Here is a 6,912-nt window from a genome sequence, read left to right as displayed (position 1 = left end):
TATTTTCACTGTTGTTCCACGGCACAACAACAATTATTATTATTATTATTATTATTATTATTATTATTATTATTATTATTATTATTATTAATAATAATAATAATAATTGATTGATTTGAGCGTCGGATGGTCGCTGGTTCAGTTATTATGATTAGAAGAATAAACAATTAAATTGGGGAAGAGATGATTGACGTGGAATCGCAAAAGGAATGCGAAAATAGAAAATAGATGTAAACATTATTTTGGGGTTTGGATAAACAAATACCTAGATAGGGACATTAGGTTGGTCTTAGACACGTAATGAGGTGACGTAAGAGAACACGTGGACAGACAGATAGCCAGGGAGCGAGGTGTAAGAATAGAAAATGTAGACTAACTGCAGATCCTGTGAAAACCATTTGAGACAACTGTAATAAATTTATATTATAAAAATATAAAAACGTTGTTTTGTGGTTTCACAAATAAGAACAAATGTCTAAATTGGATGGTGCTGGTTGTTTCATGGTTCGTCACGGAGCAGCAGGAAGATAGAAGAACTCTTCAAGAAAAAAGGTATGAAGCATATATTATTCTTCTTATATATGAACTGTAAAAATATTCCTGTGCAATAAGTCTGATACAACATGACTCAGTTCACAGGTTAATATCATGTCCCCTGGCTAAACAACATACATACGATATATACGTTTATTATCTGTGCGTAAAAAGAACAATATCTCACATCCACTAGATAACACATGACACGTTTTAATATATCATCTCTTCCAATATAATTATAATTACAGCTGAAGTCGGGAGTTGGCAAGAAGAGTTGGGACAAATATTCATTATTATTTTTGTATTTTTAAATGCCAGTTACCTTCAATGTGAAAATTCCTGTCAAGCGGCGGATTCGAACATTGCCGAGAAGCCATATTTGAATCCATTTGTTAAGCCTCCACCTACAGAGCACCAAAACAATTGCGACGAAAATGAAAAGAATTTAAAATATACGCTCAATTCACGCGCAGACATTAGATAATCTATAGTGTTCGAACGAATATATATATATATATATATATATATATATATACATATATACGTTTTATTTTTTATTATCGTATCTTTCTGTTCGGTTACATTATTGTTTCAGCTCCCCGTGCGTTTTTGGCCATCTGTAGCTTCCTCAGACTTTTACAGAAATGTTCGATATTATGGGATGAAAGAGTGAATGATGTCAGGGGAGGAGTGCGAGAAGGGCGGAAAAAAGAGGAAGGGAATAAGGGGGAAGGTGGGAGGGGGTTCTTGGTATGTCGGTAATGTTTAAGTTTTGGAGTTTAAGGAACTTGTGAGGGGGGTCTCGGAAGTTCATTTCTGGTGTGGCTGAGGGCATAGGGATACATGGAGGGGGAAGGGGAATATGTGTGGGTAGGGGAATCGGGTTACTTTAAAATTCGAGTCTTAATGTTAATGTTTTTGGCGTCTCTTTGGTGAGATGATTTCTTAAAAAGTATGTCTTGACCTGTAGGTTGTTCGCTTATGTTCGGAGGCGGGGGGGCTATGATTCAGTTTATTTATTTAGTTTTTATTTTGTTGTTAATTGTTTGGAGATGGTTAGCTATATATATATATATATATATATATATATATATATATATATATATATATATATATATATATATGGCAGCAAGTCATTATTGAAGGATGTCCGATTGACACGACGGAGTTCTTTTTTCCGATTTTGTTGGATCACTTTTCAATTTGCCGAGCGATCCTTTTTTCCGGCTGGCATGCTGTATATTATGGCGCCCAGTAGTTGTTGTTCAGCCATATTCTTCTCAAGCGCTTTCATCTTCGTCAGGAGTGATTGTTGTTGCTGTCATTTTCTTTATTGAGACTCAGTGTATTTATGATTAATTATATTTTTTAGACTCGTGATAAAGGTTGTTATAGGATGGTTAGGGGCGAATTATTTATTTTTAATTTTGATTTTCTTAATTTATATTTTTTTTTGTTTAATTAATTATTAATTGGTAGTTGTTAAATACGGTTTGTATATTTGCCACGATATTAAATGGGATCCGGTAAATCGGGGGCTAGACCCACGTTTATAACCAATACAAAAAAGTAGAACTAATTATGAATACACTAAGCCTCAATAAAGAAAATAACAACAACAACAACAGCAAAAACAACAAAACTACCGATTGAAAGCGCTAAGAAGAATATGGTCGGACAAAAATTACTGGGCGCCATAATATACAACATGCCAGCCAAAATATAAAATACCACTCTGCGAATTGAAAAGTAATTCAACAAAATCGGGAAAAAGAAGAACTCCGTCGTTCTCATTCAGGCGCTTATATATATATATATATATATATATATATATATATATATATATATATATATATATATATAAAATAAAAAAAATACAAATTTTTCTTATTTATATTTATATCTCGGCAGTAGAGTGAAAGGCATATCTTTTTTTTCTTTTATTAATATTAATGGAAGTTTTTCCTTTTTTTTTCTTTGTACGCATTTTTGTGAATTTTTTCCTGGATTTCTGCCTTTGGATTATTATGGACCATTTTCTTCCAATTACGGGGTTTCCTTGGATTTTACTTGTGCAAATGGAAATTCAATTAACCTTCTTGAAGTTATATATTTGGATTTTAACGTCACCGGATTATTTATCTTCCACCAGACTATCCATTCATGTGTAATCACCTTTTTCTTCGCCATATTCCCTCTGCTTCACTTTTTTTGTTTTCAAGTAAGATCTTTGACTTACTTGTTGTTTCATCAAATACTTTTGCATGCAAAATCCGATCCCGCATTTTGCTAATCCCCACTCTCTGATGAGAAGGAAAGTATTTCTTCGAACCTCCGCGGATTAAGGACTATCAACTTATCTAGTGTTTCCTTTTCAGATTAAATATGTTTTTAACTCATTTCAAAGTTTTTTTTTTAACTGGTTTTATTAACTGTTTGCTCGTACACACACACACACACACTCACATATATATATATACATATATACACACACACACACACACACACACACACACACACACACACACACACACACACATATATATATATATATATATATATATATATATATATATATATATATATATGATGAAAAACATATACGCGCGCATGGTGCATTCTTTAATTGTCAAAGACACGTGCCTTTTCTGCATTCTTCGATGGGCAATGAAGTCGTTTGCTTCTGCTTCCGAAAGAGCTTTATCTTTGAAATTCTTTTTCGCACGCACAAATATTTCCTCACCCCATCCCCATCCAGTATATGTCCCCTAGTCAAAATAAGTCATCTCTACATCATTCATGTTTCCAACCCCCAGCAATAAAAAAAAATACATCGGATTGATAGCTTCACCACGCTCAATTCTAATCGACGCGAGAGAGAGAGAGCGAGAAAGAGGAAGAGAGAGAGAGAGAGAAAAAAAAAGAGAGAGAGAGAGGGAGAGAGAGAGAGGAGATAGGGCATCTCATATTAACTGAAAAAGCGGACGAGCTTCCGGGAGGTCTGCCTGATTTACTGGCTTCTGGATTAACACTACGACGACATCGGATACGCTCGGAGATAAGATCGGTTGCAGACCCCGACAGATAATCCTTGCGACTGAATTAATTCCTCATTATGCAATGTTGATAGATTTTTTTTTTCGCATCTTTTCACTTTTTTGCTGACTTCACCGGTCGAAAATAAAAGATGGATCTATGTAGAGAGGTTTATGGGGTGGGAACGTGTTGGTCTCAAATATGACGGTTTCAAGTTTATTTCTCACGTTGCAGAGTAAATAGTTGTCTTTCGAAACGATAAATTACTCACGAATCGCAGACGTCCTTTCCATGTTTGCAGAAAATGAGTTTAGTTGGGCTGGATTTTAAAATAAATTACTCGTTTTTCATACGCACGCACACACACACACACACACACACACACACATTAAAAAAAAAATTAAATGAAAAATTTTGAAAAAAATTTTAATGAAAAATTTTGAAAAACCTTTAAGGATCGAATATGATATATAATGATAAAATCATTTTTATTTTTATTTATTATTTTTTTTTTTTTGCCAATATTTCGTGTAAAGATAGACTCATCGGGGAAGATATTCCGGTCTAAGAGGTTTTCTTTCTCTCTTCTTTATTTGAGAATGCGTGTGAGGACACTTCGCAACATATATATTCAACGAAATTTTATCTACAGACATGAACTTTTGTATATAGGGTATTCAGACATGTGAAAAACTTTTTGGTCGTTTTTTTGCTGAAAAAAGACAGTTAAGAGGTCAAAATTTGAAAAATTGTCGATATTTCCTACCGACGAGTGGGGGGGGGGAGAAAAGACGTTTAGCTTGCAACGAAAAATTACCTCGTTGCTTACAAGCAAACATATTCTTGTAAATATAACGCGCTGTTAACAGTTGTCGTACCGGTCTGATAGATCTCTAACAACGACAAGAACAAACACTACAACAACAACAACAACAAGCCTACAAAGGTGACTGTTTTTATAGTCTCAATCTCTCGTTCAGCGAGATTGAAACGAGGCTGGAATGTCTATTTAAGCTATAAGGAATAGACATCCTATTTTCTTCATTAACAAACACCAGGCCGGGCCGTTCACAGCCATGAGTGTCTTTCCCTTCCCACCGAGCCACCCTCGGTAAGTCAATCAATTTAATTATCACAAAATTGGTACGTGAAGACCGTCGGATGTTTTTTTTTTGTATACGATCTGTATGACTTTTATCATGTAACAATACATGCTTACCAGAGTTCTTCTACTAAATCCGCCATTACCCTCACGAATACATCTGAGAAGCACGTGCCAGGCATTACCTTCAATATCATGCTCGCAAAAGAAACAAAATAGAATAAAAACAACTTATATTCCTTGATGAAAGCTTGTTATAAATCAAAATATCGAATTTTATTTTAATAAAATAATACGTTTGTTTATCCAAAAAAAAAAAAAAAAAATATCCGTACTTGTTTGGTATTTAAATGGTTAAACGCCAGATCAGCGTTCTTCTACGAATCGGACATTAACCACACCGAAAAATCTGAGAAGGACGTGCCGAGCATTACCTTCAGCAACATGGCACGTAAAATAAAAAAACAGAAACAAACAAACACTTTATATTATTTGATGAAGATTCTGTTAGAAATTGAAATATCGAATTTTATTTTAATAAAATTATATATAAATATGCATATATGTATTTGTTTATATAAAAAAAAATCTGCATTTTATGGTTAAAAAAAAAGACGCGGCCAAAAAATGGAAGAAAAACCACGTTGTTGTTTTTTTTTTTTTTTTTTTTTTAAACCAATTAAAATTTATTAAAATCCATTATTTGTTAGCAACTTTTTTTAAAGGAAGACAAATGCCTGAATTTTATCATATAAAAAAGCAGAATAAGATAAAACTTTTTTTAATTACATTTAATAGGGTTTTAAATTTTAAATTGTCGAAAAAAAAACACAATTCGCCGCCATTTTTTGTCTTGATGGATAACATGTATTTATTTCTTTTTACAAGGTGATCACCACTTATCAAGGCCCGGAAGCCACTCAGGGATAAGGGTTATTGTAAGTACAGTACGTTAGTGTGGATATTTAAGGCGTCTACTTAAGGAGGCGGTTCATCAGGAATTTGTTTATGTTGGACTTGAAGACATCCAAGCTGTAGTCAGGAGGGAAGCAGGCAGACGGAACAGAGTTCCACAGGCGTGCAGTTCTAAGAAAGAAGCTTTGTTCATGGAATCTACGTTTTGATTTAGGCATAGATAAAGAGTGGGGAAAGTTTTTGACAGTGGATTCAGCTAGACGGGTGTTTTTTTGTAAAAGATTGGCGAGGGGGGACCAGAGATTGGTGTTCAGACGAGCACCAGCCATGGAAATAACGATAAAACAAAGACAGGCTCGCAACGTCTCTTCTGTGGGAGAGAGGTTGCAGGGAAGAGAAAAGGGCATCCCCCACTAAGCCACGAAGTCTATTTTGTACTCTGTCAAGGCAGGATGGCAGCAGTACTCCATCTTTTGACGTACTTGGCTTTTATAAAGATAGAGAATTGCATCAGTAGTGAGATATCTTCTGGAGCGGTAGAAGGATCCTACCATCTTTCCAGCGACCTTGGCAACAGACTTGATATACGTGTTCCATTTCAGATCAGGAGTGAAGGTCAAGCCCAGAAGCTTTTCAAAACATGGGGCTTCTCCTAGACGAGAGCCATCCATTTCAATTGATGCCAGATGGGGATCAGAGCGTTGATGATGTAAGGATAGGAGTAAATATATTTTAAATAGATTTCGAATCAATTAATTCTTTTTCTTAAATAAGATTAAGGATTTTTTGCTATACGATTATATATTATATTAAAACATAATCACCTGAATTTAAAATAATTCCATCCTTTGTTTCACTCTATAGATTTCACGTGTCGAAATTAAAAAATACAACATTTTTTTGTTAGTGTGAAAGAAGTTACGGTAGGCATTGCAGAACGAAATGAAATTCATTTAGTCCTGTAAATTTTGTTTTGGCGATTGAATGAAGCATCATCTTTATAAGGGTTTATTTTCTTTCATATATATATATATATATATATATATATATATATATATATATATATATATATATTAAATTTATTTATACAAACATTAATGGCTACATATGTGCATACATGTTTCTGTAATCACCCGCGTTGGGGGACTACGTCTTCAGGCCAAGAATTACTGTTGAAAACTGATATTTCAATCAAAAAACATTTTCCTATTTCGTTTGTAAAGTTAGAATGTAAATTACAAACGAAATGGGAAAATGTTTTTTTATTGAAATATCAGTTTTCGAAGGTAATTCTTCGCCTGAAGACGTAATCCCCCAACGCG

This window comes from Euprymna scolopes, chromosome 36 (assembly GCF_053919585.1).
Source record: "Euprymna scolopes isolate OS-2025 chromosome 36, ASM5391958v1, whole genome shotgun sequence".
Lineage (NCBI taxonomy): Eukaryota > Metazoa > Mollusca > Cephalopoda > Sepiida > Sepiolidae > Euprymna > Euprymna scolopes.
This window is presented reverse-complemented; position numbering follows the sequence as displayed.